Source organism: Rutidosis leptorrhynchoides, chromosome 2, assembly GCF_046630445.1.
Source record: "Rutidosis leptorrhynchoides isolate AG116_Rl617_1_P2 chromosome 2, CSIRO_AGI_Rlap_v1, whole genome shotgun sequence".
NCBI classification, from domain to species: domain Eukaryota; kingdom Viridiplantae; phylum Streptophyta; class Magnoliopsida; order Asterales; family Asteraceae; genus Rutidosis; species Rutidosis leptorrhynchoides.
Window position 1 is genome coordinate 129,869,040 of NC_092334.1, and position 24,638 is coordinate 129,893,677.

The following is a 24,638-nucleotide window of genomic DNA, read 5'->3' on the forward strand; positions in this document are numbered from 1 at the left end:
TGGCGGAGCAAGTAGTGTCAGAGCAAGTTATGCAAATGTAGTTTGTTATAAATGTGGAAAACCGGGCCACATTATTAGAAATTTCCCGAACCAGGAGAACACGAATGGACAAGGCCGCGGAAGAGTTTTCAATATTAATGCGGCAGAGGCACAGGAAGACCCGGAGCTTGTTACGGGTACGTTTCTTATTGACAATAAATCTGCTTACGTTTTATTTGATTCGGGTGCAGATAGAAGCTATATGAGTAGAGATTTTTGTGCTAAATTAAGTTGTCCATTGACGCCTTTGGATAGTAAATTTTTGCTCGAATTGGAAAATGGTAAATTAATTTCAGCAGATAATATATGTCGGAATCAAGAAATTAAACTGGTTAGCGAAACATTTAAGATTGACTTGATACCAGTAGAGTTAGGGAGTTTTGATGTGATAATCGGTATGGACTGGTTGAAAGAAGTGAAAGCATAGATCGTTTGTTACAAAAATGCAATTCGCATTATACGAGAAAAAGGAAAACCCTTAATGGTGTACTGAGAAAAGGGCAACACGAAGCTACATCTTATTAGTAATTTGAAGGCACAAAAACTAATAAGAAAAGGTTGCTATGCTGTTCTAGCACAAGTCGAGAAAGTACAAACTGAAGAAAAGAGCATCAATGATGTTCCCGTCGCAAAAGAATTTCCCGATATATTTTCGAAAGAATTACCGGGATTACCCCCACATCGATCCGTTGAATTTCAAATAGATCTTGTACCAGGAGCTGCATCAATAGCTCGTGCTCCTTACAGACTCGCACCCAGCGAGATAAAAGAACTGCAAAGCCAATTACAAGAACTTTTAGAGCGTGGTTTCATTCGACCAAGCACATCACCGTGGGGAGCTCCTGTTTTGTTTGTCAAGAAGAAAGATGGTACATTCAGGTTGTGTATCGACTACCGAGAGTTGAACAAACTTACCATCAAGAACCGCTACCCACTACCGAGAATCGACAACTTATTTGATCAACTACAAGGCTCGTCTGTTTATTCAAAGATTGACTTACGTTCCGGGTATCATCAAATGCGGGTGAAAGAAGATGATATTCCAAAGACTGCTTTCAGAACACGTTACGGTCATTACGAATTTATGGTCATGCCGTTTGGTTTAACTAATGCACCAGCTGTGTTCATGGACCTTATGAACCGAGTGTGTGGACCATACCTTGACAAGTTTGTCATTGTTTTCATTGATGACATACTTATTTACTCAAAGAATGACCAAGAACACAATGAACATTTGAGAAAGGTGTTAGAAGTATTGAGGAAGGAAGAATTGTACGCTAAGTTTTCAAAGTGTGCATTTTGGTTGGAAGAAGTTCAATTCCTCGGTCACATAGTGAACAAAGAAGGTATTAAGGTGGATCAGGCAAAGATAGAAACTGTTAAAAAGTGAAAAACCCCGAAAACTCCGAAACACATACGCCAGTTTTTAGGACTAGCTGGTTACTACAGAAGGTTCATCCAAGACTTTTCCAGAATAGCAAAACCCTTGACTGCATTAACGCATAAAGGGAAGAAATTTGAGTGGAAGGATGAACAAGAGAAAGCGTTTCAGTTATTGAAGAAAAAGCTAACTACGGCACCTATATTGTCATTACCTGAAGGGAATGATGATTTTGTGATTTATTGTGACGCATCAAAGCAAGGTCTCGGTTGTGTATTAATGCAACGAACGAAGGTGATTGCTTATGCGTCTAGACAATTGAAGATTCATGAACAAAATTATACGACGCATGATTTGGAATTAGGCGTGGTTATTTTTGCATTAAAGACTTGGAGGCACTACTTATATGGGGTCAAAAGTATTATATATACCGACCACAAAAGTCTTCAACACATATTTAATCAGAAACAACTGAATATGAGGCAGCGTAGGTGGATTGAATTGTTGAATGATTACGACTTTGAGATTCGTTACCACCCGGGGAAGGCAAATGTGGTAGCCGACGCCTTGAGCAGGAAGGACAGAGATCCCATTCGAGTAAAATCTATGAATATAATGATTCACAATAACCTTACTACTTAAATAAAGGAGGCGCAACAAGGAGTTTTAAAAGAGGGAAATTTAATGGATGAAATACCCAAAGGATCGGAGAAGCATCTTAATATTCGGGAAGACGGAACCCGGTATAGGGCTGAAAGGATTTGGGTACCAAAATTTGGAGATATGAGAGAAATGGTACTTAGAGAAGCTCATAAAACCAGATACTCAATACATCCTGGAACGGGGAAGATGTACAAGGATCTCAAGAAACATTTTTGGTGGCCGGGTATGAAAGCCGATGTTGCTAAATACGTAGGAGAATGTTTGACGTGTTCTAAGGTCAAAGCTGAGCATCAGAAACCATCAGGTCTACTTCAATAACCCGAAATCCCGGAATGGAAATGGGAAAACATTACTAAGGATTTCATCACTAAATTGCCAAGGACTGCAAGTGGTTTTGATACTATTTGGGTAATAGTTGATCGTCTCACCAAATCAGCACACTTCCTGCCAATAAGAGAAGATGACAAGATGGATAAGTTAGCATGACTGTATTTGAAGGAAGTCATCTCCAGATATGGAATACCAATCTCTATTATCTCTGATAGGGATGGCAGATTTATTTCAAGATTCTGGCAGACATTACAGCAAGCATTAGGAACTCGTCTAGACATGAGTACTGCCTATCATCCACAAACTGATGGGCAGAGCGAAAGGACGATACAAACGCTTGAAGACATGCTACGAGCATGTGTTATTGATTTCAGAAACAGTTGGGATCGACACCTACCGTTAGCAGAATTTTCCTACAACAACAGTTATCATTCTAGTATTGAGATGGCGCCGTTTAAGGCACTTTATGGTAGAAAGTGCAGGTCTCCGATTTGTTGGAGTGAAGTGGGGGATAGACAGATTACGGGTCCGGAGATAATACAAGAAACTACCAAGAAGATCATCCAAATTCAACAACGGTTGAAAACCGCCCAAAGTCGACAAAAGAGCTACGCTGACATTAAAAGAAAAGATATAGAATTTGAAATTGGAGAGATGGACATGCTTAAAGTTGCACCTTGGAAAGGCGTTGTTCGATTTGGTAAACGAGGGAAATTAAATCCAAGGTATATCGGACCATTCAAGATTATTGATCGTGTCGGACCAGTAGCTTACCGACTTGAGTTACCTCAACAACTCGCGGCTGTACATAACACTTTCTACGTCTCGAATTTGAAGAAATGTTTTGCTAAAGAAGATCTCACTATTCCGTTAGATGAAATCCAAATCAACGAAAAACTTCAATTCATCGAAGAACCCGTCGAAATAATGGATCGTGAGTTTAAAAGACTTAAGCAAAACAAGATACCAATTGTTAAGGTTCGATGGAATGCTTGTAGAGGACCCGAATTCACCTGGGAACGAGAAGATCAGATGAAGAAGAAATACCCGCATTTATTTCCAGAAGATACGTTAACACCTCCAACTGCTTAAAATTTCGGGACGAAATTTATTTAACTGGTAGGTACTGTAGTGACCCGAACTTTTCCATGTTTATATATATTAAATGAAATTGATATTTACATGATTAAGTGTTTCCAACATGTTAAGCAATCAAACTTATTAAGACTTGATTAATTGTAATAGGTTTCATATAGACAAATGACCACCCAAGTTGACCGGTGATTCACGAACGTTAAAACTTGTAAAAACTATACGATGACATATATATGGTTATATATATAGTTAACATGATTTTATTATAAGTATGTATCTCATTAGGTATTTTAACAATGAGTTATATACATAAAAATGAGACTATTAAATTAAGAAACTCGAAAACGATATATATAACGATTATCGTTATAACGTCTTACTAGATACATATGAATCATATTAAGATATTGATACACTTGGTTAATTATGTTAAATGATAAGTAAATATATCATTAAGTGTATTAACAATGAACTACATATGTAAAAATAAGACTACTAACTTAATGATTTTGAAACGAGACATATATGTAACGATTATCGTTGTAACGACATTTAATGTATATAGATCATATTAAGAGATATTCGTACATCATAATATCATGATAATAAAATAATTTAAAATCTCATTTGATATTATAAACATTGGGTTAACAACATTTAACAAGATCGTTAACCTAAAGGTTTCAAAACAACATTTACATGTAACGACTAACGATGACTTAACGACTCAGTTAAAATGTATATACATGTAGTTTTTTAATATGTATTCATACACTTTTGAAAGACTTCAAGACACTTATCAAATTACTTCTACTTAACAAAAATGCTTACAATTACATCCTCGTTCAGTTTCATCAACAAATCTACTCGTATGCACCCGTATTCGTACTCGTACAATACACAGCTTTTAGATGTATGTACTATTGGTATATACACTCCAATGATCAGCTCTTAGCAGCCCATGTGAGTCACCTAACACATGTGGGAACCATCATTTGGAAACTAGCATGAAAACAAAATTACATATCCTTTATATATAATCCATACACCAACGACCAAAAACACCTACAAACACTTTAATTCTTCAATTTTCTTCATATAATTGATCTCTCTCAAGTTCTATCTTCATGTTCTAAGTGTTCTTCATAAATTCCAAAAGTTCTAGTTTCATAAAATCAAGAATACTTCCAAGATTGCAAGTTTACTTCCAAGTTTTCTAAATCCATTCCAAGTAATCATCCAGGATAAAGAAACCTTTGTTACTTATAGCAGGTTATCTTTCTAATACAAGGTAATAATCATATTCAAACTTTAATTCAATTTCTATAACTATAACAATCTTATTTCGAGTGGAAATCTTACTTGAAATTGTTTTCGTGTCATGATTCTGCTTCAAGAACTTTCAAGCCATCCAAGGATCCTTTGAAGCTAGATCCATTTTTCTCATTTCCAGTAGGTTTATCGAAGGAACTTGAGGTAGTAATGATGTTCATAACATCATTCGATTCATACATTGTAAGACCCAAATATTTATCTTGCATACTCGTGTACTTATAACATTCGAGATTGGGTTTCGTTGGCTATTTATGGGAGTTAAAATGCAAAAGAATCTGTATCAGTTATGTCGCGCGCCGCGCGGGGATTCGGCGCGCCGCGCCGTTTGCTGCTGACAGAATCCCTTGTTTTTAATTGGCTTAAATGAAGGGCAAATGGGTAATTTCACTTGAGGCCGGATTTGTGAGGCTTATGAGCTAGTTTGGATCAGTTTTGGATCCCATTCACATCCACTCATCATCTTCATCCATTTTTAGAGAGAGAGTAAGAGTTTAGAGAGAGATTGGAGGTTTTGGTGAGGAAGAAGCTCGAATCGTGCAAAGTCTCGGGTTTTAAAGTTGTTCCTTTCGTTCTCGGCTACACGGTGATAGTATTGGTAAGCTCAAACTCCGAATTTCAATTATCTAATTTGATATTCAAGTTAGGGTCTTGAGTTAATTAGTTGTAAAACCCTTTTATGTGATGAAATGGGTTTAGTGAAGCTAGTAATCGGGTTGTTGTTAATTGTTGGTGGATTTTGGGTTTGGTGAACTAATTGGCCATGTTTAGAACTTTAATTTGAGTTTAATCACTTAAGTTAGTGATTATGGAAGTGTTGAAACCCATTTAGGGTATTTGGTTGACTAACTTTGACTTTGGGTCAAATTAGGGTTTCGTGGTGATTATGACCCAATTGGCGATTTAATGAAGTTTATAAACTTAAAATGGATTAAGTTGAAGTATTAAACCGAGTTAAATGTGTTTTGGTGTCAAAACTTGCAAAGAATGAGATTTTGACCTTTATGGGTCAAAATTAGGGTTTAAGTGTCAAAATGGGTATGACACGTGTTTAACACTTGTGTTCGGGTTTAATTGGCATATTAGGACCATTCTCACTTGTGTTAGTGACTATTGGTTAGTTTGGGCACGGTTTGTGCTTGGAAGTGCATTTGGGTCGAAATTGAACTTAGTGACGAATTGGGTTGATTTGTAAATCCACTCTAAGTGTATTGTTGTAATTGTGATAATGGAATAGGTATTTTCCATTGGCGAGTTGCGGATTACTTGGAAGCTTTCTTCAAGACTTCAAGGTGAGTGATATTATCCTATGTACATATGTATGTGTAGGATGGGTGCGGGTCGGGTGAAGTGAATCTCGGCTATAGAGCTCACTTCACGTGTAGGTGGACTTGATGGACTTTTGTATAAGTCCAATTGGCACGGTTGTGCGTATTGGTTGACCATCTTTGGCGAAGTACACGTTCGTGTGTACATTATCACACGTGATTGTGATTTGGATGTTGTGGCCCCGATGTGGTGGATTATATAATCCCGTGACCGTGGGTTTGAGTTGGAGAAGTGAATCGCGTGTGGTTTCGGATTCACGATGACGCGTGTAGTTTCGGTCATCTTATCGAATGAATCTCGTGTAGTTCGGATTCATGGTGACTCGTGTAGTTCGGTCATCTTATTGAGGTAGTAATCTCGTGTGGTTTCGGATTACTAAGGCTCGTGTAGTTCGGCCAACCTCGATGTTGTGAAGATAGTAATCTCGTGTGGTTTCGGATTACTAAGGCTCGTGTAGTTCGGCCAATCTTCATTGTGGTATTTGGTTCTCGGTATTGGGTTAAGGTGTTAACCTTGTTCGTTTATATTGTTATATATTAATGTATTGTTGTGTTGTAGCTAACCCTCCGGGTGTAGCTATTTGGCGTTGTTCACATCGTCGTTGGTGAACTTATATTGTTATTGTATCTTTAGCTCGTTGCTTAGAGATCGTACGGTATGCTTAGTGTAGTGCCTTATATGGATGCCTCGGTATGCGGTATTTGCTATTTTGTGGCGTGTCCATTTTATACATATATATGTATGTAGTATATTATCATTCACTAAGCATTAGCTTACCCTCTCGTTGTTGACTCTTTTTATAGATTGCATGCGGATGGTGGCTCGGGTAAGCGCGAGGATTAGAGGACTTGCATAGTTTGCGTAGAAGGCTTGCTTTTGGATTTATTAGGATTGGGTAGCGTGTCCCCAATCGCCATGCTCGGCTTTGTCTTGTATTAAGAGTCTTATGGTCTAAAATTGTATTTTTATACTAAAAGGGTAATTTGGGTACGTGTGGGCCCCACTTTGTGAAACTCGCTCAAACCTTAGTTATGTGCTAGTTTTACATATATTAATGTACGGTTAAAAGCGTTTTGGCTAAATGTGTCGGGAACTAGTCAAACATTTTCGTTAAACTGACTTCCGGGGACAGCGGGCTGTCCAGGTGATTTGGCGCGCCGCGCGCCCACCTGGCGCGCCGCGCAAATGATCTGCACCAGAAATTTTTTTTTGTGTTGTGAAATTTAAAGGGAATTGTCGTGGTTTGGTTTGGGTTGTTACAAGTGGTATCAGAGCATGGTCTAAGGGATTTAGGTGACTTGAGATAGGTGCCTAGACTTAGACTTTTGTGTGTGCTTAATTTGTTGCGGGACTTGTAGGATTACGGGTCGGAATGGGTTGGTTAGTGCCTTGGCTATAGGTTGACTAACGTTTATATTAGTAATGCGGATATTATTAATATGTTGTTGTGTTGTGATAATAATTCTCGCGTGTGTTTGTACCGCGTAGAATTTTGGTTGTGTTTGTGTATATCATCGAGCGAGACGGTCGTTGTACTAACGAGTCGATGCGGCATGTGTGCGTAATAAGAACTTGCAAACCTTATTACGGGTGCAAATCGTGTCTAACAAGTGATGTACGATGAGTGTTTAGCAAGATGGGGCTGTGTCGTGCGTACGGTTTTACACGTTCGTGGACTAATCGTTTTGCATTCTTTAGAATGGCGACGCGAAACGAGATCGAGACGAATGACGAGGAGTTTAATACTAGAGTTGCGGCCGCCGTTGCGGAGCAAATGGGTGCGTTAGAAGAAAGAATGGAAAGGAGGTATTCCGAACTTCAAAGTAGTGGTGAAATGGAGCGTTATCTTAAGAGCTTCATGAGGACTAAACCCCCGATGTATGACGGGAAACCGGATCCTTTGGTGAGCACAACATGGATTTCGGATGTCGAAGGGTGTTTTCGTACTATTGATTGCCCTCCCGAGAGGAAGACGAGACTCGCTACGAGTTTGTTGCGGGGTAGGGCAAGGGATTGGTTGGATGGTAAGATTGATCTTGTCGGTGGCGAGACGTTTATGGCTTTATCGTGGGACGACTTTAAGGAGGAATTCTTCGAGGAGTTCCGGACTTCGGCCGATTTGTGGGAATTGCGTAATGAGTTGCGAAATTTGCGACAAGGATCTATGGATTTGAGTACTCTCAAGACGACCTTTATGGCGAAGGCTCGTTTTTGTCCGGAGTATTTGGGGAATGATCGGTTGTTGATGGGAGATTTCTATCGGACCTTGAATGATGACTTGAAAAGTAAAATTAGCCGGGGTCAAGCGAAATCGTTTTCGGAATTATTCGACTTGGCTAGAGGTTTCGAGTCGTATTCACGATCGAAAAAGGGTGAACCTTCAAGTGAGCGAAGAGTCGTTTCTTATGGTGCTCCGAGTAAGAGGGCTAAGGGTCCGAGTGTGAGCACGGGTGGTACGCGAACGGGTATGTCGGATTCTAGTGCGGCTAGATGTTACAATTGTGGCGTGAGGGGTCACAAGTCTTGGGAATGTTCGGTACCAAAGGGTGATGGTATGGTGTGCTTCAATTGCCAAAAAGAAGGACATCGTAAGTCGGAATGTCCCAAGTTAGCGGGGACGGGTGCGGCCAGGAGACGTTAAGGTACGTTTAATTTTGATAAATATGTCTTTTGATTACTTATTAAATGCCGTTTGAGTTTGAGCTGCGTGCCTTTGTTGTGCATGTTATGCTACGGGTGACGTTCCTAATGGAAGTACCCTGTGTTGATGTTTGATTGACGGGCGAAGGGCGTAAGACTTGGCGTAACCAAGCATTCCTTAGTATTTGGGAAACGTTTCTACCAAGCTACGGAAATGGTTTTGGTGTTTGGTTGTTAAGCGCGTGTTCGCTTTGATGTTGAAGTGACGAATCATGAGGTTCGTCGGTTGGTTGGAACCCTTGAGATCGAGTGTTTTAAATCTCGATGGGTGTTGGTAATGGAGTCTTTATGACGCGACATTAGGTGCCTCTTTTATACCTACTAGCGTGGTGTTCGACTCCGATTGTGTTGCGGTACACTTTTCGTTCAAAGTGTTTAAGGGTTGGTTAAAATCCTTCGTGTGCTCAAGGTTGGAGCAAGATGTGGTAATGGGTCGTGTGAGCCCAATTGTTGGTAAAGTCTACCTGTGGTAGCATTGTGCGGTTGTACGAGTTGTGGATATGGAACGTGGTTCTAAGTGGGGGAGTTACACTCCCGCACGAGGAAGTTTTAGTGTGAGATTTCGGATGATGCTATTGGTAGATCCGGAAAATGTTGTCGAGACCTGGTTGGGTCGATTTGTGGTAGAGTACAATTTCGGATAAATTGTACTTATGGTTTGGATTTGAATCATCACCGAGGTGGTAACGTGGTAAATCTCGTTGAGAGATAATGGACGTGTTTGACGAGCAAGGTGAGATCCTCCGGTTAAGGGAGGTGTGTGTCGGGTTCTCTTGTGGAGAATTATTGTTTGGTACCTATGTTTGGTATAGGTGATTCTTGCTTGATTATGGATGGTTAGTGTTCCGCTAGGGTTCACTATAGTGTAGCAGAGCGCGATGTTGCATTACTCGTTGTTTGAGGCCGAAAGTGCGTATGTGATCGATGGAGCATGATCTTCGGGTCCGCTGACTTCATCGTGGTGTTGATGATTAATGAAGCATGATCTTTAGGGTCCGCTGACTTCATTATGGTATGGTTGATCGGTGGAGCATGATCTTCGGGTCCGCTGACTTCATCGTGGAGTTGAGATCGGTGAAGCATGATCTTCGGGTCCGCTGACTTCATCCGGTGTTGAGATTGGTGAAGCATGATCTTCGGGTCCGCTGACTTCATCATGGTTGTGAATCGCGTGTGGTTTCGGATTCACGATGACGCGTGTAGTTTCGGTCATCTTATCGAATGAATCTCGTGTGGTTCGGATTCATGGTGACTCGTGTAGTTCGGTCATCTTATTGAGGTAGTAATCTCGTGTGGTTTCGGATTACTAAGGCTCGTGTAGTTCGGCCAACCTCGATGTTGTGGAAGTGAATCTCGTGTAGTTCGGATTCACAAATGACTCGTGTGGTTTCGGTCATTGTATTGAGGAGTGAGTCTCGTGTAGTTCGGATTCACAAATGACTCGTGTAGTTCGGTCATTCCTCCGGGATAGTGACTCTCGTGTAGTTCGGATTCACTATGGCGCGTGTAGTTCGGCCATTCCCGATTGTTGTTGTGGTGAAGGTAGTGAGTCGCGTGTAGTTCGGATTCACTAAGGCGCGTGTGTTTTCGGCCAGCCTTCGTGTGTTGTGTGATCCATTGGTTGTTTGATACACCGATGGTGGGGTCGTAAGGACCGTGTTGTTTGATCTATCGGTTGTTTGATACACCGATGGTGGGGTCGTGAGGACCATGTTGTGTGATTAGTGATGCGATAGCCGTGTTTCGCTCACAAGTTGTTACGGGTGTGACGAAAATCGATTTTGTACACCTTGGTTTAGCGTTGCCATCATCGTTTTGGACGCTATCGGTCTTAGCCGTTTGTTATGATGTTACGGTAGTTGCGCTTTGGTCGTATTGCGCACTACAAGGGATGTTAGTGGTTGGTGTTGTCCGTAAGGATTCGTTTGGTTCGGTCTTCATCGTTTCGGGTTGTTGACCTTAGGTTGAGACTTGGTTGCTTTTAGCGTTGTACTCGGTAATAGTACGCTAAGGGATTTATATCTCGGTACGAGAATTGGTTGAGTTTTCCCGATGTTAGGGAATGAGCATGGTTTTAGTGCTCGGATTGTGGTTTTGATAAATCACGGGTGACGATTTAGTTGTTAAAGGCGACTCCTTGGGGAGGATTGTCTGGGGAAGTCGGATTGGAACTTATGTCGAGGACCATAGGGAGGGGTCCGTTTGGTTAAGTGACGAGGATCACGAGGACGTGATCGAGTTTAAGTGGGGGAGAGTTGTAAGACCCAAATATTTATCTTGCATACTCGTGTACTTATAACATTCGAGATTGGGTTTCGTTGGCTATTTATGGGAGTTAAAATGCAAAAGAATCTGTATCAGTTATGTCGCGCGCCGCGCGGGGATTCGGCGCGCCGCGCCGTTTGCTGCTGACAGAATCCCTTGTTTTTAATTGGCTTAAATGAAGGGCAAATGGGTAATTTCACTTGAGGCCGGATTTGTGAGGCTTATGAGCTAGTTTGGATCAGTTTTGGATCCCATTCACATCCACTCATCATCTTCATCCATTTTTAGAGAGAGAGTAAGAGTTTAGAGAGAGATTGGAGGTTTTGGTGAGGAAGAAGCTCGAATCGTGCAAAGTCTCGGGTTTTAAAGTTGTTCCTTTCGTTCTCGGCTACACGGTGATAGTATTGGTAAGCTCAAACTCCGAATTTCAATTATCTAATTTGATATTCAAGTTAGGGTCTTGAGTTAATTAGTTGTAAAACCCTTTTATGTGATGAAATGGGTTTAGTGAAGCTAGTAATCGGGTTGTTGTTAATTGTTGGTGGATTTTGGGTTTGGTGAACTAATTGGCCATGTTTAGAACTTTAATTTGAGTTTAATCACTTAAGTTAGTGATTATGGAAGTGTTGAAACCCATTTAGGGTATTTGGTTGACTAACTTTGACTTTGGGTCAAATTAGGGTTTCGTGGTGATTATGACCCAATTGGCGATTTAATGAAGTTTATAAACTTAAAATGGATTAAGTTGAAGTATTAAACCGAGTTAAATGTGTTTTGGTGTCAAAACTTGCAAAGAATGAGATTTTGACCTTTATGGGTCAAAATTAGGGTTTAAGTGTCAAAATGGGTATGACACGTGTTTAACACTTGTGTTCGGGTTTAATTGGCATATTAGGACCATTCTCACTTGTGTTAGTGACTATTGGTTAGTTTGGGCACGGTTTGTGCTTGGAAGTGCATTTGGGTCGAAATTGAACTTAGTGACGAATTGGGTTGATTTGTAAATCCACTCTAAGTGTATTGTTGTAATTGTGATAATGGAATAGGTATTTTCCATTGGCGAGTTGCGGATTACTTGGAAGCTTTCTTCAAGACTTCAAGGTGAGTGATATTATCCTATGTACATATGTATGTGTAGGATGGGTGCGGGTCGGGTGAAGTGAATCTCGGCTATAGAGCTCACTTCACGTGTAGGTGGACTTGATGGACTTTTGTATAAGTCCAATTGGCACGGTTGTGCGTATTGGTTGACCATCTTTGGCGAAGTACACGTTCGTGTGTACATTATCACACGTGATTGTGATTTGGATGTTGTGGCCCCGATGTGGTGGATTATATAATCCCGTGACCGTGGGTTTGAGTTGGAGAAGTGAATCGCGTGTGGTTTCGGATTCACGATGACGCGTGTAGTTTCGGTCATCTTATCGAATGAATCTCGTGTAGTTCGGATTCATGGTGACTCGTGTAGTTCGGTCATCTTATTGAGGTAGTAATCTCGTGTGGTTTCGGATTACTAAGGCTCGTGTAGTTCGGCCAACCTCGATGTTGTGAAGATAGTAATCTCGTGTGGTTTCGGATTACTAAGGCTCGTGTAGTTCGGCCAATCTTCATTGTGGTATTTGGTTCTCGGTATTGGGTTAAGGTGTTAACCTTGTTCGTTTATATTGTTATATATTAATGTATTGTTGTGTTGTAGCTAACCCTCCGGGTGTAGCTATTTGGCGTTGTTCACATCGTCGTTGGTGAACTTATATTGTTATTGTATCTTTAGCTCGTTGCTTAGAGATCGTACGGTATGCTTAGTGTAGTGCCTTATATGGATGCCTCGGTATGCGGTATTTGCTATTTTGTGGCGTGTCCATTTTATACATATATATGTATGTAGTATATTATCATTCACTAAGCATTAGCTTACCCTCTCGTTGTTGACTCTTTTTATAGATTGCATGCGGATGGTGGCTCGGGTAAGCGCGAGGATTAGAGGACTTGCATAGTTTGCGTAGAAGGCTTGCTTTTGGATTTATTAGGATTGGGTAGCGTGTCCCCAATCGCCATGCTCGGCTTTGTCTTGTATTAAGAGTCTTATGGTCTAAAATTGTATTTTTATACTAAAAGGGTAATTTGGGTACGTGTGGGCCCCACTTTGTGAAACTCGCTCAAACCTTAGTTATGTGCTAGTTTTACATATATTAATGTACGGTTAAAAGCGTTTTGGCTAAATGTGTCGGGAACTAGTCAAACATTTTCGTTAAACTGACTTCCGGGGACAGCGGGCTGTCCAGGTGATTTGGCGCGCCGCGCGCCCACCTGGCGCGCCGCGCAAATGATCTGCACCAGAAATTTTTTTTTGTGTTGTGAAATTTAAAGGGAATTGTCGTGGTTTGGTTTGGGTTGTTACATACATAAAAAGCTGTCTTATTCAACGTTATAAACTTGTAATCACTAGAACATAGTTTAGTTAATTCTAAACTTGTTCGCAAATAAAGTTAATCCTTCTAACTATACTTTTAAAATCAACTAAACACATGTTCTATATCTATATGATATGCTAACTTAATGATTTAAAACCCGAAAACACGATAAACACCATAAAACTGGATATACGCCGTCGTAGTAAAACCGGGGGCTGTTTTGGTTGGGATAATTAAAAGCTAAGAAGAACTTTGATTTAAAAGCTATACTTCTGGAAAAATGATTTTTCTTATGAACATGAAACTATATCCAAAAATCATGGTTAAACTCAAAGTGAAAGTATGTTTTTCAAAATAGTCATCAAGATGTCGTTCTTTCGACGGAAATGACTACCTCTTTCAAAAACGACTTGTAACTTGTATTTCCGACCATAAACTTATACTTTTTCTATTTAGATTCATAAAGTTAAGTTCAATACGAAATCGTGGCCACTGGAAACACTCAAAACGGATTAGAAACGAAGAAATGGCGAGTAAAACAAGATTGATAAAAACTACTCATTTTACCTACGTGAAAGTTAGTAATAAATCTATTCCAACCATAACCTAATCAAATTATATTGTATATTATGTAATATTGAGATACCATAGACACGTATACAATATTTCGACCTATCATGTCGACCCATCTATATATATATATATTGCGGAACAACCATATACACTCTATATGTGAATGTTGGAGTTAGCTATACAGGGTTGAGGTTGATTCCAAAATATATATATAGTTTGAGTTGTGATCAATACTGAGATACGTATACACTGGGTCGTGAATTGATTCAAGATAATATTTATCGATTTATTTCTCTACATCTAACTGTGGACAACTAGTTGTAGGTTACTAACGAGGACAGCTGACTTAATAAACTTAAAACATCAAAATGTATTAAAAGTATTGTAAATATATTTTGAACATACTTTGATATATATGTATATATTGTTATAGGTTCGTGAATCAACCAGTGGCCAAGTCTTACTTCCCGACGAAGTAAAAATATGTGAAAGTGAGATATAGTCCCACTTTTAAAATCTAATATTTTTGGGATGAGAATACATGCAGGTTTTATAAATGATTTACAAAATAGACACAAGTACGTGAAACTACATTCTATGGTTGAATTATCGAAATCGAATATGCCCCTTTTTATTAAGTCTGGTAATCTAAGAATTAGGGAACATACACCCTAATTGACGCGAATCCTAAAGATAGATCTATTGGGCCTTACAAACCCCATCCAAAGTACCGGATGCTTTCGTACTTCGAAATTTATATCATATCCAAAGGGTGTCCCGGAATGATGGGGATATTCTTATATATGCATCTTGTTAATGTCAGTTACCAGGTGTTCACCATATGAATGATTTTTATCTCTATGTATGGGATGTGTATTGAAATATAAAATCTTGTGGTCTATTGTTACGATTTGAAATATATAGGTTAAACCTATAACTCACCAACATTTTTGTTAACGTTTAAAGCATGTTTATTCTCAGGTGAATACTAAGAGCTTCCGCTATTGCATACTAAAATAAGGACAAGATTTGGAGTCCATGTTTGTATGATATTGTGTAAAAACTGCATTCAAGAAACTGATTTCGATGTAACATATTTGTATTGTAAACTATTATGTAATGGTCGTGTGTAAATAGGATATTTTAGATTATCATTATTTGATAATCTACGTAAAGCTTTTTAAACCTTTATTTATGAAATAAAGGTTATGGTTTGTTTTAAAAATGAATGCAGTCTTTGAAAAAAAAAAACGTCTCATATAGAGGTTAAAACATCGCAACGAAATCAATTAATATGGAACGTTTTTAATCAATAAGAACGGGACATTTCACATCCAAACTTCAGTTGGAACAACAACACATTAAATACACTAAACCAACACCAAAACCATTACCAAAACCAAAACAATGCTCCACCAAATCAACCATCGAGCTCGGATGCAAAGATGGATGCGTTTATTACAGAGATGCGCAAAATTGTGGAGGTTCAAAACAAGTCTATTGGTGCATTTCATGACCCGTCCTAATCCATCCGGACGAATACATTACATTTGGTTAGATCGCGAGGTACTTGACCTCTATATAATACATTTTACAAACATTGCATTCGTTTTTAAAAGAAAAACTTTCATTACATCGAAAGTTGACGACATGTATACCATTTTCTAATATATCCAATTATAAATGACTTAATAATAATCTTGATGAACTCGACGACTCGAATGCAACGTCTTTTGAAATATGTCATGAGTGACTCCAAGTAATATCTCTAATGAGCTAATGCACAGTGGAAGATTTCTTTCATACCTGAGAATAAACATGCTTTTAAGTGTCAACCAAAAGGTTGGTGAGTTTATTAGTTTATCATAATCGATCATTTTCATCATTTTAATAGACCACAAGATTTTCATTTTTATTTCTTATAAATATACGTCCCATACATAGAGACAAAAATATCATTCATATGGATTGAACACCTGGTAACCGACATTAACTAGATGCATATAAGAATATCCCCTATCATTCCGGGACATCCATCAGACATGATATAAAACAACATCGAAGTACTAAAGCATCCGCAATAAGGGATGGGGTTCGTTAGGCCCAATAGATCTATCTTTAGGATTCACGTCAATTAGTAGATAGGTTTACTAATTCTTAGGCTACCAAGCAAAAGGGGCATATTCGGCTTCAATCATTCAACCATATAATGTAGTTTCGATTACTTGTGACTATTTCGTAAAACATTTATAAAAGCGCATGTATTCTCAGTCCCAAAAATATATATTGCAAAAGCATTTAAAAAGGGAGTAATGAAACTCACATATATTGTATTTTGTAGTAAAAATACATATGACGTCAATGAACTAATGTAGGGTTGGCCTCAGATTCACGAACCTATATCATGTATATATATATATATATATATATATATATATATATATATATATATATATATATATATATATATTAACACACATAATTGTAATCGAACGAATATATATATATATATATATATATATATATATATATATATATATATATATATATATATTAGTTATATCATTTTTATATTAATAACCTATGTGTTTCATATATATATAAAAAAAATATAAATCTTGTTATGCTATATGTATTAAATATATTTTGTATGTATATATATATCGTTTGTTTGTTAAAATTATAATAATACTAAAATATTATTAGTAATAATAATAATGATAATAGGGTTAAAAATGATACTTTTAATATAAATGATAAAATGATAACTTTAATAAAAATGATACTTTTTAATAAAAATGTTAATTTTAATAATAATACTAATAATAATAACTATAAAAATAATGATTAAAATAATGATAATTCTAATAATAATAATAATGTTAGTTTTAATGATAAAAATAAAAATAACAACAATAATACTACCTTAAGAGCAATAAATAAGCTTCCCAAAAATGAAACTGCCACTGTCCAGGCTCGAAATCAAGACCTCTCGCTCCCCAACCACACACTCCAAACCACTACTCTAATAGATGCTTTCCTATTTAAATTCGTTCCTAAATCTATATAACCAGACCAATTGGAAGCCCAAGTATTAGTCCAACGTTGCAAGTCCCCTTAAATATAACTGGCCTAATATACACTCTAGTACTGTTACGACCCAACAATTAAAACAAGCCTCCGGTCCAATCGAAATTCAGTCCAATAAAATAATTATCAGTCCAACAGAAAAATATATAGGCCCACTTAGTTAAATTTCAGCCCAACGGCATGTTTTAATTTAAACTGAATGATGAATTATTGATTCGTGAGGTTCGGTTTACCAGGGGCAGGAAGAACAAACGTATCCTCTCTGTCTATCAATAACACGATCCATCACCCAAAATTATTATTCACCATCAACTTTATACGTTTTCCATAATTAATTCGTTGTATCATTCTCACTGTGACCCCATACATGATTATTACCACTAATATCCTTATAAGATAGTGATAGGTTTGGGTCCATGTGTCTAATTAAGTGTCGGCCACAGAAATAGGAAAAAAGAAAGGTCTTTATCTTTTTCTTTGCTAGTTATCAATATTCATCATCATTATTCTCCATATTAAACATCATCATCTATAATTATCATACTGCTTATTATTTTAATTATGGTTAAGGTTTCACGAGCAGAAGCAAGGCAAACAATCGATGTAACATGTGGCTTTTACGAGATGGTGGTAATTAAAAAGGAAGTGGTCTGAAACAGTGTACAACGAAAAGAAGTTGTAGTCGATCAATTGTAACAGAAAAAGAAAAGAAGATGAACAATTGTGGGTTTGGTAATTGATAGAAACATTCATGGTATAGCGGTTATGGTTCGAGAGAAAAAGAAAAAAAAGAAAAGGAAGTTGTTGCAACGGTAAGGGTGGTCGACGGTTGTAAGTTGAATTGTAAACCAGAAAATAAAAGGAGTGGCCTGGTGCCGGCTGTAGAATATAAACAAACGAGCAGTAATAGTAAAACTCAAACATTGTTACCTCATCATTATCCTTTGATAATGCTAAAAATGAACATATATTTCATGGCATTATCCCTAAAGAAAGACAAGCTTTTAGTTGCAATTGTTCTATTTACAAGTGATATTCGTTTAAATAATAAAAGGTGAAGACAAAAGACAGATTCGACGAATTGAAGACGCAAACGACCATAAAGCTCAAAAGTACAAAGTACAATCAAAGTGGTTCCAATTATTGATAAGAAACGTCTCAAAATTACAAGAGTACAAGATGCAAAACGCAAAGTACAAGATATTAAATTATAGCAAGGACGTTCGAAAATCCGGAACCGGGACCAAAGTCAACTCTCAACGCTCGACGCAACGGACTATAAATTACAAGTCAACTATGCACATAAATATAATATAATATTTAAATAATTCTTATAATTATTTATATATTATATTTATTTATTAAAACTTCGATAAGCAAAGAAACAAAAATATGTGAGCTGCTACCTACCCCCATGCGATCGCATGGCCTGGAGGCACAAAAGCCATGCGATCGCATAGCCCTGAAATCCAGCCCACAGGCCTATAAATTGGCAGCTTTGCTCAATATATATCCATCTTTTCTTCTTCTTACTCATACGTAAACATATATATATATATATATATATATATATATATATATATATATTATAATTTTAATTTTAATTTTAATTCTAATAATAAGGGTATGTTAGCGAATGTTGTAAGGGTGTAAGTCAAAATTATGTCCGTGTAACGCTAAGCTACTTTTAATCACTGTAAGTTATGGTTAATGTTAATTTTAATTTAATGTCTCGTAGCTAAGTTATTATTATGCTTATTTAAGACAAAGTAATCATGATGTTGTGCTAAAAATATTAAGATTGGGTAATTGGGCTTTGGACCATAATTGGGGTTTGGACAAAAGAACGACACTTGAGGAAATTAGACTATGGGCTATTAATGGGCTTTATATTAACTAAATGATACCTCATTAATTTAATATATAGACTTATAATTTGACGTATTTATATATAACCACATACGCTTGACTGGGCACGGTGGGCGGGATATCTATAAATACCAATAATTGTTCATTTTACCGGACACGGAACTGGATTAATAGTTAGTAGACTTGTTGAAACAGGGGTGGATTACATTCAAGGGTAATTGGTGTAATTGTTAACAAAGTAGTAAAACCTTGGTTTACACGCAGTCGATAACCTGGTGTATTCATTAAACAAAGTATTAAAACCTTGTTACAATTCGAATCCCCAATTAGTTGGAATATTTGACTTCGGGAATAAGAATAATTTGGCGAAGACATCTTCATTTTATGATTATGACCGATGGACTATTATGGACAAATCCGTATGGACATATTGAATAATCCAGGACAAAGAACAATTAACCCATGGGAATAAACTAAAAATCAACACGTCAAACATCATGATTATGGAAGTTTAAATAAGCATAATTCTTTTATTTCATATTTAATTGCACTTTTAATTATCGCACTTTTATTTATTGTCATTGTATTTAATTGCACTTTTAATTATCGTACTCTTTAATTATCGTAATTTTATTTTATCGCACTTTTATTTATCGCAATTTCATTATCGTTATTTACTTTACGCTTTAAATTAAGTTATATTTATTTTTAATATTTTACATTAGGTTTTAACTGCGACTAAAGTTTTAAAATTGACAAACCGGTCATTAAACGGTAAAAACTCCCTTTTATAATAATAATATTACTTATATATATATTTGTATTTTTATAAATTTAAAACTAATATAGCGTTAAGCTTGTTTAATTTTCCCTGTGGAACGAACCGGACTTACTAAAAACTACACTACTGTACGATTAGGTACACTGCCTATAAGTGTTGTAGCAAGGTTTAGGTATATCCATTCTATAAATAAATAAATATCTTGTGTAAAATTGTATCATATTTAATAATATTTCGTTATAAAAATAATATTATTTCCTAGTACACCTCGCGCACATCAAGTATTTTTGGCGCCGCTGCCGGGGACATTCTTGCTTAAACGCCGGAAGCGCAACGCTATATAAAAAAAAGATTTTTATTAATTTTTAGTTTACTTTTATAAAACTACGCTTTTATAAAAATACGTTTTAAATATTCAAAAATATAAAAAGAAAAAAAATTATATATTTTTAATAGTTTGTTAATATATATATATATATATATATATATATATATATATATATATATATATATATATATATATATATATATATATATAAAACTATAAAGTTTCTTTATTTTATTTTGTAAAAATATAAGTTTTATTTAATTTATATAAATATATTATATAAATATCTAAAACAGAAAACTGAAAAAAAATAAAATAAAATAAAATTACTCGAGGCCTGATCACTGTAGCAGCCCAAAGCCTGGCCCGAAATTCTTATCCATGCGATCGCATGGATTTTTAACGTGAGGACCATGCGATCGCATGGCCCTGTCTGACACGCCACAGTTTTACCCTAATTCAGCAATCATTACGTAATTATTATTATTATTATTTATTTAAACCCTAATTAGGTTTTAAGTTATTTAATTATTTAGTTTAGTTTTTATTTAATTTGTATTTTAAGTTTAATAAGTTTTAATAAATTATATAATTAATAGTTTTATAAAATAAATAATATAAAAATAATATTTTTATAAAATTGTACTTTTTATAACTTTAAGTATATTTTTATATTTTGTATCTTTTTATTTGTTTTAGCATAATATTTGTATTTTTCGCTCGTATTTAATTCTAAGATATAGTTTTTGCCATAGTTATTTTTATTTCTAGATTTTTAGGCTTTGCCGTAAAATCCCTTAAGTTCTTTTTCTTTAGACTAAGGTTTAGGTGCTTTAGAATTTTGCGACACCGTTTTTATATTTTAGTACCTTTTTAAGTTATTGCCATTTTGGATATAGTTTTTCTTTTAAGCTTTAATATTTTTAGACGCAACTTTTAATTCTTAGTTTTTAATTCCTTTTTAAGTTTCGACGCGCTACATTCTTATTTTTATTTTTCGACGCCTATTATTTTTCGACCTTTTATTTTTCGACGTTTTTCGACGCGCTCTTTTTCTTTCTTATTTCTCGCCGCTCTAGTTTTTAGGACTTAGATTTTTTTCTATTTCTTATCTAAAATTTCTTTAAATTTAAACGAAAAATTATTTTAAGTGGTTAAATTGATAGACATCAAAATTTTCTGGTTCGTAGTAATAGTTGGATTTGTACGTGGACCGGGTTATTGGAGCCAAACAGTACTCAATTATATTGAGACCAAACGAATCCTGTCCCTCTGCTGCATCTTTTGGCTATTCGAAACGTGGGCAAAATCAGAAAAGTCTATTAATTTGATAACTTATATAATTTTTCTTATTTTTATAACTAATAGGATATTCAGTGAATGCACCGAGCAAAACGTTCACCACCTTTTGTACGTTCACCACCTGTAACCAGATCAAGACATCTAGCAAATATTGTCGCCGTTGATTTTTCTTTAGAATCGTCATCCAGTCGTCCAAGTACTCCAATTCAAATTTTCGATAATCCATTTTTTGAACCCGACCTCACAATTGAGAATCCGGAGAATATTCAGGGACAATTCATAGATCCTGAACCACTAATCTTTCCTCCGAAACCACCAATCATTCAAACGGAGATTGTCGAGGAACCAACCATTAAATCAGAATCCTATAGTGATTCAGATTCAACAAATTCAATTATGGAGAATCTGGAACCTCTAAGTATGGAAGACCGAATGCGAGCTAAACGCACTGGCCAAGGTCACGCAATTACTCAACCAGACATTAATGCGCCAGATTATGAAATCAAAGGACAAATTCTACACATGGTAACTAATCAATGCCAATTTAGTGGTGCACCGAAGGAAGATCCAAATGAACATCTTCGTACATTTAATAGGATTTGTACTCTATTTAAAATAAGAGAATTGGAGGATGAACAGATATATATCATGTTATTTCCCTGGACTTTAAAGGGAGAAGCCAAAGATTGGTTAGAATCGTTACCAGAAGGGGCGATTGATACATGGGACGTCTTAGTTGAAAAATTTCTTAAACAATTCTTTCCGCATCTAAAGCCGTAAGACTTCAAGGAGAAATTGTTACGTTCACACAAAAGCCAAATGAAACTCTATATGAGGCGTGGACAAGATTTGGAAAGTTATTAAGAGGATGTCCGCAACATGGTTTAGACACCTGTCAAATAGTACAAATATTCTACCAAGGATGCGAGATCACTACAAGGAAAGACATCGATATAGCAGCTGGTGGTTCCATTACGAAGAAAACCGCAACTGACACTTACAAAATTATTGATAACACTGCTTCCCACTCACATGAGTGGCACCAAGAAAAAGATATCGTTAGATCATCTAAAGCAGCTAGAGCCGATTCTAGCCATGACTTAGATTCCATTTCCGCAAAGATAGATGCTGTCGAGAGACGAATGGAAAAGATGACTAAAGATATCCACTCAATACGAATTAGTTGTGAGCAGTGTGGAGGACCACATTTGAAAAAAGATTGTCTCAGTATTGAACTAACAATGGAACAAAGAGAGAATGTTTCATACATAAACCAAAGGCCTGGAAATAATTATCAGAATAATTATCAACCGCCAAGACCAATCTACAATCAAAACCAGAATTATAACCGAAATGTTCCATACAACAACCAACAAGGTCCTAGCAATCAACAAATATCCAACAATACTTATAACCATCAAAGACCTAATTTTCAAAATAAACCACCACAAACCGATGATAAAAAGCTAAATTTAGAAGATATGATGTCGAAGCTAGTTGATTCTCAAACACAATTTTTCACATCTCAGAAACAAACGAATGAACAAAATGCTCAAGTATTTAGAAATCAACAAGCTTCTATTCAAAATCTGGAACAAGAAGTAAGCAACCTAGCAAGGTTGATAGGTGAAAGAAAACCGGGAAGTCTACCTAGTGATACAAATGCTAACCCCCGAAATGAAACAGCTAAAGCCATTACCACAAGAAGTGGTATTACACTTAAACCAACTGAAATACCTGTAATTTCTGATGAAGCTATTCCTACTCCACAAGAACCACAATCTGAGCAAGATAAGGAAAAAGAACCGGTAGTTGAAAAGGTTAATGAAGATAACACAATTAAGGCTAAACCTTATGTTAAACCATACCAACCACCACTTCCTTACCTGAGTAAAATGAGAAAAGAGAAACTTGAAGCCGAGCAATCCAAATTCTTGGATATGTTTAAACAGATAAATGTAAATCTTCCTTTCATTGATGTGATTTCAGGAACGCCTAGATATGCTAAATTCTTGAAAGATCTAATCACAAATAGAAAGAAAATGGAAGAACTCTTGGCTGTTACTATGAATGCTAATTGTTCTGCAGTGCTGTTGAATAAGATACCAGAAAAACTTTCAGATCCAGGAAGTTTCACAATTCCATGTTTTCTGGGTAGTCTTAGTTTAATAGAAGCATTGGCAGACTTAGGTGCTAGTATAAATTTAATGCCGTATTCATTATACACTAAACTAGACCTTGGAGAATTGAAACTAACAAGAATAAGCATACAACTAGCCGATCGATCAGTAAAATATCCTAGAGGGATAATGGAGAACATGCTAGTTAAAGTTGGTACTTTAGTATTTCCAGTAGATTTTGTTATTCTGGACATGGAAGAAGATTCTCGAGTTCCTCTCATATTAGGAAGACCATTCTTAAACATGGCTTAAGCAATAATAGACGTATTTGGTAAGAAACAGACCCTAAGTATAGAGGACGAGAGTGTTACCTTTTCTGTTGATAGAGCAATGCAACAACCGCAATCTGCAGATGATACATGTTATTATATTCAAACTATAGAATCACATGCAGAATTGTTAGAAGAATTTCAAGAATTACAAGGAACAGGAGAATGTTCTTTAGGAGAAGGAACTGAACCAATTGATAAAACTGAAATGTTAGCTACACTTATGGCTAATGGATATGAACCAACAACAGAAGAAATTCAAATGCTAAAAGAAGAAGACAGATATCGATATAAATCATCGATAGAAGAACCACCGACATTAGAATTAAAGCCACTTCCAAACCATTTGGAATATGCTTATTTACATGGTGAATCTGAATTACCTGTAATAATATCGTCTTCTCTTACTGAAAATGAAAAATCACAACTCATTTCTGTGTTAAAAGCTCATAAACCAGCTATTGCATGGAAAATTCATGATATTAAAGGAATAAGTCCTTCATATTGCACACATAAAATCTTTATGGAAGAAGGTCATAAAATGTATGTGCAATGCCAAAGAAGACTAAATCCTAATATGCAAGATGTTGTTAAGAAAGAAATAATTAAACTGCTAGATGCAGGTTTAATTTATCCAATTTCTGATAGTCCATGGGTAAGCCCAGTTCAATGCGTGCCTAAGAAGGGTGGCATGACTGTCA

General features: G+C 36.4%; 2 long non-coding RNA genes across 2 annotated transcripts; both read left to right on the plus strand.

The window, feature by feature from the left end:
- The first annotated feature begins 5,253 nt into the window (after nucleotides 1-5,253).
- LOC139891398 (uncharacterized) lies at nucleotides 5,254-7,093 on the plus strand. The gene is made up of 3 exons (XR_011773640.1): nucleotides 5,254-5,438; nucleotides 6,078-6,132; nucleotides 6,973-7,093. It is a non-coding gene; the product is annotated as an uncharacterized lncRNA (long non-coding RNA).
- A 4,263-nt stretch (nucleotides 7,094-11,356) lies between these two features.
- LOC139891399 (uncharacterized) lies at nucleotides 11,357-13,196 on the plus strand. Its single transcript, XR_011773641.1, has 3 exons — nucleotides 11,357-11,541; nucleotides 12,181-12,235; nucleotides 13,076-13,196. It is a non-coding gene; the product is annotated as an uncharacterized lncRNA (long non-coding RNA).
- The last annotated feature ends 11,442 nt before the right edge of the window (nucleotides 13,197-24,638 follow it).